At 37.9% G+C, this 12,630-nt stretch overlaps 1 long non-coding RNA gene across 1 annotated transcript in view; it reads right to left on the bottom strand.

Annotated features, from left to right (window-relative positions):
- LOC148754876 (uncharacterized) overlaps positions 1-12,630 on the bottom strand; it is a 493,335-nt gene that overhangs the window by 43,289 nt on the left and 437,416 nt on the right. The window contains exon 5 of the long non-coding RNA XR_016019765.1: positions 3,078-3,236. This is a non-coding gene — a long non-coding RNA (uncharacterized LOC148754876). The remainder of the gene's footprint in view (positions 1-3,077; positions 3,237-12,630) is intronic.

The raw sequence follows: 12,630 nt of genomic DNA on the forward strand, positions 1-12,630 counted from the left end.
CAGAAACAAAGCAAGGGCTTTCTCACATGGGGTTTTTCTGTTGAAATGAGTATCAGCTTGCTTGCTGCTTCCGGACTGGCTCAGTGGAAGCTGCTTACAGAACTGTGGGGCAGCCCAGCTTCTCCCTCTTTTCTCTCAGCTCAGACACGACTAGTAGGCTATTTGAAGATCTAATGGGAAGCCAGGCTGATCAGGTAGTCCTGCCTGAAGGTACAATGCAACAACAATTGCATGTGAGGTAGGAAAAGGGGCACTTGGCTCAACACGCTTTTTAAAAATAAAAGGCATGCTTTTTGAATGTAATAAAAGGTGAACATTATGTTCATCAAGGGATAGTCCCATATGTTGTGTGAAATGACTCCGTTTTTAAGAACAATGCTTTTACTCTAAGGAAAACTGATTATTTAATTGGATTGCTACAACCTAACACCATTAAATATTTGCTTCATTTAATTCCATCAAATGACAATCCACATGTCTGTGCTGATGAATTCATTTGTTGAGAATACTTTCTCATAGCAAATTTGCTCCACTCTTCTATATTCTCAATCCCTCCCTCCCTTTCTCCCCATTTCTAAAGTGTCATAACATGGTTCCCCAAGGATAACTTGTTCTGGTTGCCCATCATTGCAGAAGGCTCTCACATGACCAATATTGAAGAACCTTTGTAACCAAAAGCATTGTTTCCTTTTACCTCCAGCTTGGCAAGAAACTGGCACTAAAGTGACAGATGGAATAAGAATTGTAAGTACTAAAAGGCTATGCTGGCTAAAGGTGTTGGCCAAATTATTCTCCTGGAACTTGTCTACACAGAATCAGTGGTTTCTGTTTCAGACAGAAAGTTACTTTTTACTTTTTAAACCTTGGAGTGTTTAACATTGCTAGAGGCAATGTTGCATAGTGGTTTATGAAACTAACAGCTGCTACCTACCGAAAGGCTTCTATGGCTTCCTACCTACACACAATGTGATCTAACCCACAGGACAATTTTATGACTAGTTTTGAAGTCAGACAGGTCAGTTACATTACTTTGGAACTTATTTTCCTTATCTGTAAAGTGGGGTAATAATACTTGATGGGATTCTGTGAGGATAAAATGAAGTCATATATGTAAATTGAGTAAAAGCATAGCCTGTAGCCTTCAATAAACAGTGCTATTGTAACCATTTATCAGGAAATATGAGGTGGTTGTCCCTGTGCTATTGGGGTTTGGTAGCTACACTCAAAAAAAAAAAAAAAAAAAAGTAATAATAAGATTGTAAGATTGTAGACCTAAACCACGATATACCAGTATATATATTAACAAGTTAACAGACTGGATACAATCCAAAATCTAACCATACGCTACTTACAATCAACACACTTCAAATATAAGGATATAGAATGAATAAAAATAAAATTATGGCATTTTTCAATATATATGTATATCAAGTCATCATGTTGTATACCTTAAATTTCACAATGTTAGATGTCAATTATATCTTAATAAAGCGGGGGGAGAAAAAGGACATATCTTTTAAAAAACATAATATGATGGGAAATATATATATCATACCAATACCAACCAATAAAAGTTTATGGCTATACCAAAAAAAAAAGTCATCCACCCATTATGCTCATGTTTGAAGAGTAAAACTGGCTGACCATTTTGAAACTCACCTTTTTCAAAAGGAAGCTCTATTAGAAAGAGTCTGTTAAGTTTGCTCTTTCAGACCTTCTCCCAGGTGAATGAATGCCACTACAGAATCCTTCTGCAAGTTCCCAATGGATCCTCAGAGCTGAGTTGCTAATAATTCCATTGATTGGACACACCAGTATGAATTTAACCACAACTCTATGGGTAGATTTTTAGGTTGTGGTCAATTTTAAAACACTTTAAATAGTACTGTGGTTAACATATTTATATTTATGTTTTCCCCTTACATTCTGGCTGGTTTTCTCAGAAAACATTCCCAGAGCTAGAATAGGATAGATGATTGGGTTAAGAAAAGTGAGCATTTTTATGGACCTTGATATATTAAGTCGGTGCAGAAGTAATTGTGGTTTCGGCTATTGTTTCTAACCTTTTAAACTGCAATTACTTTCACACCAAACTAATATATTGCCAACTTGCTTTCTAATTGACAATGCATTGCGTGAATAGAGTTTTACCAATCTCTAGCATAAGCTTGAGTTCTTTTCTCTTATAGAAAATCTCCAATTCAAAAATATTTCTTAAAATATAACATTGTATCAAGTGATGTAAGTGCCTGTTGGAGGAGACAATAATGAAATATGTACTCAAACCCCCAAGCATCCTTGGAAGCTGGCAGTCAAGGAAGAATTGCCATGTTGGACACAGAAGCTATAGACTGGAGCGAAGAAAAGCAGCGAAACCAGGTTGGCTCACAGGAACCCTGAGAACATAAGCAGTAACTAAGATTGAAGGTCTGTGCTCAGCAGTTGACATGGATTGTTTCATCAAATCCTCCCCAAATCTCCATTTTACAGTTGAGAAAACTTTACTAGCATCTGAAAGCAACATTTCCATCAGGGATGGGGCAGTCCATAATAATCAGCCCAAATTTTTCCTGTTTTGCATCCAGACTAGGAATCACAGTACTTTCTCCAAAAGCCGTGTGAGGTGTGGGGATGGGGGAAGCATCTCCCATGGGGTTAAGCAAGAAAGAAAGGGAGGAAGAAGAAAGGCAGCTGAACTGTTCCCTTCCCAGAAACCTTCAGAGATGTTTATGCCACCATGACCTGTGATCCTTTGGGCCAGCAATATCCCCTGAAGCTTTGCAGGATGGAAAGAGCCAACACTGTGCCAACATTCTCCGGTCCTGTGATAGGACCTAACCGTGCCACGAGGCTGGCCTTTCATGAAGCATTTCTCCATAGTTGAACCATAACACATACACGTTCTCGTCTAGATGAGACACTGAGCTTTTCCAGTTCACCTTTTCTTTCTTGAACAAGCATATTTATACTGGTCAATGTGTGAGAAATACCTCTTTTGGGGCAGTTCCCCTTTGTCCCTCTTCCCAGGCCTTAGGCCACTGAAAGAGCACAAGACTGTGACATTTTGTAAGACTTACCTCTAGATCAGTGTCACAAAAGCAGCTGGCAGTATTGACTATGCCCCTGAACCAATCAGTGTCCTGGGTATCTTTCCATTGATTTTACTCCTGAGTTCACAGGAAGACCCAGTGTGTTTACTTTGACTCAATGCTGAGATGTAGTTTCCTTAGGACAGTCTGTGTGGACATAAGAAATGGGAAATGAAGGGGGGAAATGCAGCAGACCAGCTTCAAAAGTACAAGGATGAGGTAGAGTGAGCTGAAATATCTTACCTGCTGCATTTCAAAATAGAAATAGTCCTACCCCATTAAAATACTTCTTTGTAAAGTGCCATTGTTCTCGGGATAAAGCCCAAGCTTCTTAATGTGGCACACACAGCCCCTCCGGACGCTCCTCCTTCCTCCAGCAGACACTATTTGCCCCTCACAGGATAGACTCCAATCTTAATGGTCCATTTCCAGTTCTAAAATTGTGCAGCTCTCTTGCCTCAACGGCTCTGTACCTGCTGATTCCTCTGCCTTTAGGGACTTTCTCCTCCTTCCTCCCTGGCTTGGCTACCTTCAATGCTACCTCTCCCAGGAAGCACCCCCTGACGACCCAAGACCTGGTCATGCTCCTCTCCCATGGGCTCTTATAAAAGCCTGTGTACTCTGTTCTTATCCAAGTGCTTTTCCTGCTGATAGGAATTCCCTGTTACTTATCTGTTTCCCCCCTTGGCTGCAAGCTGCTGGAGGGTAGAGACTTACGTCTTATTCAGTGTTTTCATGCCCATTCAGTGCTTGATTCAGGGAATGGAGGCATTAGGAAGGCCTTTCACAAGTGTTTGTTGTTGTGGAGTCCTGACTCAGGCTGCAGCTTTACATCATGTGTGCTTACACTAAAATGCACTACCTGCACAGAGATACTAGCATCCCATTCCTATGTTTGTCTCACTGAACTGTAGTGTGTCTGAATACCTATTGCCACCAAACAGCTCTCTCTTTCTTTCTTTCTTTCTTACACACACACACACACACACACACACACACACACACACACACCCTCACATGGTTCTTAAGCTCCACTGTTGAACTAGAATCTTGCCTACAACACTGCTCTATGCCCAGGAGGCACGCTTGACACATCCATACTGCATTTACCCAGACAGCATAGCTACTTAATCTACTGACTGTGCTACACAACCTTGGTAAATGATCCCGATCCAGCCTCTCTCCATTGCAAATAGCTAGGTTTGGGTTCCCAGGCTGGGTTTGGGAGCCCACCGAAACCAAAAGCCTCTTCAGAACCACCTAGTTGGTTGGCAGCTGGGGAAAGGTGCATTTTTGTTACACACGTTGTTTCCAAAATTTGGCTAACACCTGAATAGATATACACAAAATGTATTGAAGAAGCAGCCTATTGTTCTTCAGGTTACTGTGATCATGCCCAGAGCCTTGCAAATCATCAATGCAAAACACAACATACTTTCAAAGAATTAAAATGGCTCAACTTCAAAGAGAGGCTTCGTTTAGAGCCACCTGGCGGTATTTCCTCAGTCCTCCTCTCTGGATAGAGAGGGGAACCGCTACTTACCACCCAGCTGCTGCCCTCCTAACCCATAGCTTGTTACATTAAGGGAAGAAAGTTTTATGTGTATAATTTGTGAAGTTCTCTAAGGCAGACAGTGCTATATAAATGTGAAATGCTGTTATTAATAATAAAGGTTGGCTCACCTAAGAATACTGTAGAATTAAAGTAATGAGATTCTATTTTTAGGCAGACTTGCCAATAACATGCAAGTATGATAAGGCTGTGATTTAAAGCTCACTTTAACCTTCCATTGCTCTAAAGAGTACATTTTCCAGGCCGCCTACACAGCAGTCAGCCACCCAGAGCTCTATTAACACTAATGGTGGAGCCTCACTTGAATCCCAGCATGCCCCACTAAAAATAGGCTTTGGTCTTTCCGACATGGCAGCATATCTTACAGACAACTTGCTTTCACAAAATATAGATCGGCCGCCTCAGTCACCTCACACACCCTGATCACTGTCTTGGAAACGATCAAAAAGCTTCTAGAATGTGTTTTGAAATTTTCATACACTTATAATTATGTGAAGAGCTAGGGTGCGTATGGGAGGCACAGTTATGTTTATTTTCAGATATGAAAAAAAATTTAACAAATGCCCTGGTTCAAAGTGATTCACAACTAGAAAAGAAGTTTCCCTCCTCAGGAAGAAAAAAATAATTAGCTCTTCCTCCATGAATGTTCAGGTCAATGCTTTGTCAATAACAGTAACTCTTCTTCACCAATTTAGTGCAGCCTATAAAGATCGTTATGACTCATAATTACACATGCAGATTTATGTCAAAATGCATGTATAAATCTGCAGTTCTGGCTATGGGTCACCTCTTATCAGAAAAAAGATTTGTGTAAGGAGACACTCTCCTTGATCCCTGTGGACATTTTTTTCTTTCTGATTTGGGGGCATAATTATAAGGGTTTGTTACCATGACACAAATATGACCCGAGGCACATTACAGATTCACAGCTGGAGGGAGTGAGGAGCTGGCTGACTTTGATGGTGGGTAATGGGGGGGAGGGTGATGTGGCTGTGGAAATATACTTTCTGGGATTATTGCTCTCTGGCTAAATGAAGAGCACCTTTTCAACACCTGCAGGCCAGCTACTATAAATCAGAGGAAAGATGATTATCTGAACAGAGGGAGATGGGTTTTAAAATGACTGAGACTTCCCGAGGCTGAAGTCTACTGCTTGATTCAGGGACATAGGGAAATCTTAGCCCTGCTGGGTTATCAAACTCCGTGGAAGCCTGAGGGGTCAAATGAGATGTCAGGTTGGCCTTGCCCAGGATTCTCACAGGCTAGGATTTGTTTTGAGGTGTATTTCCCGCTAGGAAAGCTGAGTGTTGAGACATCACCTGGTCTCCAGAGAACAATCTCCCTGATGGTAAAGGGGCAGGCTGCATCCACCCTCTATGTGTGAACAGATAAAATTGAAAAATTGCTGGGTCTTTTATTTAGCAACTGTCTGAATGCTTGATCTGGGAGATTCCTATGAGCATGCCCAGAAATTCCACTTTTTTCCTACCTGCAGACCTCAACTATGTGTACTTACACAATAGATATTTAATACGGCAACTCACAGACAATGTTCATAAAAATACATAGAAAGTTAATACCTCCCCTATGACAAATCAACTCCACTTCTGCGGATACACCTAAAAGAAGCATGTGCTTATGTCCACAAGTAGACTTGTACAAGGACAGTCATCACAGCTTTATTCATAACAGCCCAGTCCCAGAGACAACCCAAATATTTATCAACAGGTGAATAGATAAACAAACTGTCCTACATCCCTGCATTCGGCAATAAAAGGGAAAGAACTACTGATATCCAACACGACATAGATGAATCAAACAAATGTTACATTAAGTGAAAGAAGCCAGACACAAAAGAGTCCATAACATGTGACTCCATTTATATGAATTTCAAGGACAGGCAAAGCTGGTCTATGGAAATAGAAATCAGAATACCAGCGAGGTTGGTGCAAAAGTAATTGCGGTTTAAAAGGTTACAAATAATTGCAAAAACTGCAATTACTTTTGCACCAACCAAATACTTCAGTGGGGCGAAGGTTATTGACTAGAAAGGGGCACAAGGGAACTCTCCTCTAGGAGATGAAAATATTTTATATCCTAATCTGGGCAGTGCTTAGCATGGTATATAATATGTAAAAATTTCATCGGGCTGTATACTTAATATTTGTATATTGTACTGTTTATAACTTATAGCTTAATAAATTTAAAAAATTTAAAGCTATCTGAAAGAAATACGTGGAGAAAAAGCTCACTTTGTAAGAACAATTATGAACAGAGATAAAATCATGAAGACATTCTAAAGAGTAAATGAAAAAAAGATAAGTGAAAAAACATGAATCTTTCACCTCTTCTCACTTTTATCACATGACATGAAAATGCTGGGGCTTTGGAAACTAAAATCATTATATGATATGCTGAGGCATTCACCGAGAGTTCTTTTAAGGGCTTATTTTCAGAATGTTCCTGTTAAATGAGGAAGTGCTTCATTTGCAAGTTTCTCCTTAGGAAATGGTGTTGTTCAAACATAAACAGTCAGGAAATAGATATTTTAGGTTGATTCATCACTTGTCTTAGCAAGAGATCAATTAGTTAATGATACTGTTGGCCTCAAGCATACTTAAAATGTATTTCATTCTTTTGAACATTTAGATTAATTTAGGTATAAAGCTACAGTGTTTTTATGACAAAAGATGATATTAAGTACACATTTCCCATTTTTCATACAATACACTTCAGTTCTTTTGCATTTGTCTTATGATAAAGACTTTCAAGTTGTTAAAGGAAGTCTTTGGGGTACTTGCCTTCCTGTGTCGCTAATGAAACAAAGAAGGCTTATTTTTCAAGAACGATCATGACAGAACTTCCACATGGCGTCTGCTACTCATTATTCAGTTGACATTTCCATTTCTGGAATTCTAAAGTTTGTCTGAAATTGTTAGTGACATTTATAAAATGCTTGCAGAATTTCAAAATGGACCCCAGAGATCACTAAGTCCTTCCCCCTCATTTGAGATGAGGAAACGGAGATCAAGAAAGGTTAAGTGACTTGCCCAGGGTTCAACTTCTTTGGCTGACTTCTTGAGTAGAATTTGGATGCCTTTCTTGAACTCCGTGATAACAGCAGATTCTATGATCAAAGAGATATCACCAATGTGTCCTTTGTGAGCACGTGCACATTCTATAGAATGGGGGAGTCCATTTAAAGATGCTCTTCCGTGTCTAGAGGATTTTACAGTCCTTGAAATTCTGTTTCCAATCTCTTGATAGTTTCCCCACAGCAAAGTCTGTATCACTAACATTAGGCTAGGCCCCGTCTGTCTCCCTTCTTAGTAATATTGCATTTAGAACTCTGAATCCCTGTAATGTATAATATGTGGCTTGGGAGCTGCTTTGTCTGGGTTCACTTCTGATTTCACTACTGACGAGCTATGCAGCAGACTTACTTGCACTATAAATCTCAGGTTCCTAATCTGAAAAATAGGGATAATATTAGTGCCTTACCTCATTTTTTGTTTTAATTAAATGATGTGAGTCAAGTCAGCTTGGTCCTTAATAAATATTCAATAAATGTTAGCTAATAGACCATTTCAGAATTTCAAAAAAAAAAAAACCAAAAAAAAACACCTCCATTTTATTTTACCTGATTTTCCCACTTCTACATTTTTGTATATACAGTTCAGTGCCCCAATACCCTACTCATTCCTCTTCTTTCAGGACCCCTCTGAACGCCAGCCCCCTCCATCATGACCTACTTTGTCCTCCACACACCCCTCATCCACTTGATTGTCCATGGCACACACAGCTCATAGTACACATTTTAGCACTTTACTCTTGGTCTTACAATGCCATTTAATTATTTCATCTGATGTAACCTTTCAGAAGGCAAGGGCAATCTAATGTATTTGTTTTATATCTTTAATAGGACCCAGCAGAGTGAGGGACACACAGCAAATGCTTGAAAATCATTATACCAAAGAATTAAAATAGAGAAACTTCAAAATATTAAGTCTTGATTCCAATGATGGCTGGAGAACTATTTCAATGGAGATATTCTATGAAATCACATTTTAAAAATATTTTATATAACAGGACCACTGTAGCCAAAAACAAACAAACAAAGAAAAACAAAAACAATACAAGACACAAAAACAAAAATCCAAAACATTGCCTGGAGTGGAATTATGACTTTCACTATAATCCAAATTCTGGAAATCGGGTGTTTCCTTTCAGTTCTGTTATGATGCGTGCAATCTAGTATCAAGACCAAAATCCTGTTTTTGATTTATGAATGAAATAATGACCCAAGGCCAAAAAGAACATATAAAATCATAGCTCCAGCTCATGTTCATAGTCATACTTTTTTTATATACCAGGAAGTAGCAGAGCCATTAAGAATATGCAACAGCAATGATAAGACTTACAGTTAACATTTTACATATTCATAAATATGTATTTTTATATAACTTAGAAACAAACAGCGATTACTTGTCAAACCTTACAAGAAATCACCACATATGGTGATACTCTACTGAAATATTTTCATTCCCTTTTTGATGTTATGGTTACCTAGTGTCCATTTCACAAAAGATCTTTCTCAAGTACATTGAAGAATATAGAATTGTTTGGACAGTTGCCATTTACATTCAGACTTTAACCTTTTCACGGCCTTGGTCCAATTTTGTGATGTATTTAAATAATAAATATTATTTTCCTGTTCACACAAATTCATTGCTAACTTAGGCATTACACATTTACTTTTTGTGTAATTTTTAGGTTGTGGCCAAGATATCCTAAGTGCCAGAAGAAACAAAGCCAGGGAATACGTAGTTCCTCTCCTTTCTGTTGCTCGTGACTGTGCTTGGCAGACAGAAGACTTGTTGGGATTCCACATGACAGAGCTTTGCTTCCTGAGTTTGCTTACCCAGGGTGCCAGTGTTCACCTGCCGTCGTCAGAATAATGCACACTCACATAACCACAGAGCCATCAGTAACACACAGGGGTTTATGGTATTATCTTCTCATTTTGCTTCAATCGTTCATCCTTTCCACAGAGATTGAATACCTACTCTGTACCACGATGGGACACAGCAGGAAAGAAAACACAAAACCCCGTGCCCTCATGGAGCCTAATTCTAAGAACTTCTTTTTCTCGAGCCTCTCAGTCCTTGGTGCTTTGCTCTTTTGCCTCAGTTTCACTACTAGGTTTTGACAAGAGTAGAAAATAACTCTTTGCATTCTTGTGGCCAGGAAGAGTTTTGGTTTTAGCATTACTTGTTTTTATGCTATATTGACTATACATGTTTCATTCTTAAAATATAGACCAAACATATAATAATTACTTTTTAAAATCTGATATAATTTCTTTCTTTACAGCCTTTGCACTGGGAGTGTTTTCTTTTCTTTCTTTCTTTCTTTCTTTCTTTCTTTTTTTTCTTTTCTTTTTCTTTTCTTTTTTTTTGTATGAAGGGAATTGGAATTATTTCAATGCAACCTCTGTGCCTGAGTGTCTGTAATATTTGAACAATTAGTTAATGGATTGATGGGCCCATTAATGTTTTGCAGAGGCTACTGTTTTGTTTGTGCTAAATTGTCTTTTACTTTTTTCATGTTCAAAAATAGAATCCATTTATTGTGTCATTTGGCCCACGGATGCTTCTCTTTGCTGTTATAATATATGCTAACAATAGCATTTGAAGTCTCATGGTCATGGCATGGACTTATATGTTTAAATATGAGTGATGGGCAAACTGTAAAAATCACAGCTTCATTTTTGACTCTCTACAAGGGTAGTTAACAGAGTGTGTGGTTCAGTTTGCACACCAAAATTGGTAACAACTTACATATATTGTGCTCAGCGAAACAGAACTCAGGGCATCTTAAGGTGTTAATTGTTCCTGTGATGGTGACTTGATGAAGTATTGGGAAAGGTGGGGATAGTGATTAAAATTAAGTAGGATTTCTCTGCCACGTAGAAGCTATTCTCAGAATTGTTAATAATATGTTCATCCCTGTGACCACAGTGAGATTAACAGGAAATGGAGAAATCATTGTTAATTGACTAGGTTCCAAAAAATGGGGAACACACAAGCTCTTTTCTATTTTAAAGGGAAGTTTTTTTAAAGCATGACTTGTGATTGCCCCACATTATCCCACTCTAAAGAGGCAGTCAGTTGTTTCTAACACATATATGCATTCCAGGATAGAGAGCTATGTAGGAATGTAATTTGAAGCAAAGAGCAGTTTAGAAGTTATGAACTGCAATTATGAATGGTAGTTATGAATTCAGCCAAAAATCAGTTGGGTTCATTCATATCTTTCAATCTGAAATAGATTTTGGAATATGCCTCTGTTTTCTAAACATTTCCAAAGAATTTCTTTTATTTCATAAAAGATGAATCCCTTTATTGGTGATGGGACTGAACTAAATAAAAATAATAAGTTAAAATAATATAAAAAATAAAAACAGTAACATTTATAGATTGTTTTTGTTTGTCAGACATATGCAAAGTACAGAAATTGTTTTATTTAACTTTTAACCCTACAAGATTAGCACATTTTAATATCCCTTTAATGGCTGAAGAAACTGAGGCATGGAGAGATCAAAAACTTTCCCAAACTCCCATAGCTAGTATTTGGACAGGAACTTCATAGCCCATGCCCTTAACCATCTTTTTATAATGCCTGCCAGGTTTTGGCAAGAGAAAATGAAATTCTGTATTATTCTTTTTTATCTCATGCTGTTTATTCAAAGGTCAAATTCACATCTCTTCCAGATGGGCATTTTGTGGTTCTAGCTGGAGGATGGTTCATGATTCTTTTCAAAGACCTCTTTGACTTAGGGGCTTACATCAAACTTTAAAAGTTGCCTGGTCTGAGTAGCTTAAAATTATCTGGTGCTTACTTGCAACCTTTTTAATAAATGCCCTTCTGGCTTGGGATGGCTTTGGTATTTCACATTTAGTAAAAGTGTCTGCTACCTGCCCTTAGAAAATATCTTGGTTTTATGTTTCCCAGACTGGTTGTTGCTGAAGGCAAAATGTGGACTGGAGAGTGGTGGAATTTCACTGTGCTATCGAAATTAGGTGCAACTACTACACTAAAAGCAACAGCAGGTGCTATAAATCTGAACTTTGTTTGGGGGAAGAAAAAGAATAAAAGTAAAACATGTGAAAGAATAGGCCACTAAATTGTCAAGTTGAAGACAGTGTTCCTAGAGAAACAATTAAGCATTTCTACAAAGGAATCATGTTTTATTTTGGATTGCGCTTAAAATGTGAAAGTACAATGCAGATTTCTAAATAATTAATCAGTCAATTTCTACAAAGCCATTTCATTCATCTCCTTCAGGGCACTTCTCTTTTTCTAATATTTAAAATTTTTTCTTGTTATTAAAGTAATTTATTGTATAACACATTTATTGTAGAACATCTAGAAATACATGAATAACCCAAAATATCACAACACAAAGATATATATTGTTAAAATTTTAGTATCGATCCTTCCAATATTTATTATACACACACACACACACACACACACACACACACACACAGAGTTTTTAATGTAATCTGTTATCGTCACTTATCAATATATCACAGAATATTTCCATCTTATTAAATATTCTTTTATAGCATTGTTTTAATGATGATTATATCATATCTTAACCAAATCATTATGTTAGAAATTGAAATTTGTTCTAGTTTTGTACCGTTATAAACAATGCTACAATGCAGCTAATTCTTGGTATACATTCATGATTATTTTTCTTAGGATAAATTCCTATATCTGGACATGTGGTCACCAAGTGTTTGGAAAATATACTGCCCAAGTGCTCCTCCAGAAAGGCACCAGTTTGCATTCACACAATATGGCATTTCTAATCTTTCTTTTGAGTAATTTCAGTGAGCTCTTATTTCTGTACCAGCAAACTCCCCACCCCTTATCTATATGTCCAGCTGACAGTGGATG

This window comes from Rhinolophus sinicus, chromosome 17, assembly GCF_057876585.1.
Source record: "Rhinolophus sinicus isolate RSI-liver-muscle chromosome 17, RSI-T2T, whole genome shotgun sequence".
Taxonomy (NCBI): Eukaryota; Metazoa; Chordata; class Mammalia; order Chiroptera; family Rhinolophidae; genus Rhinolophus; species Rhinolophus sinicus.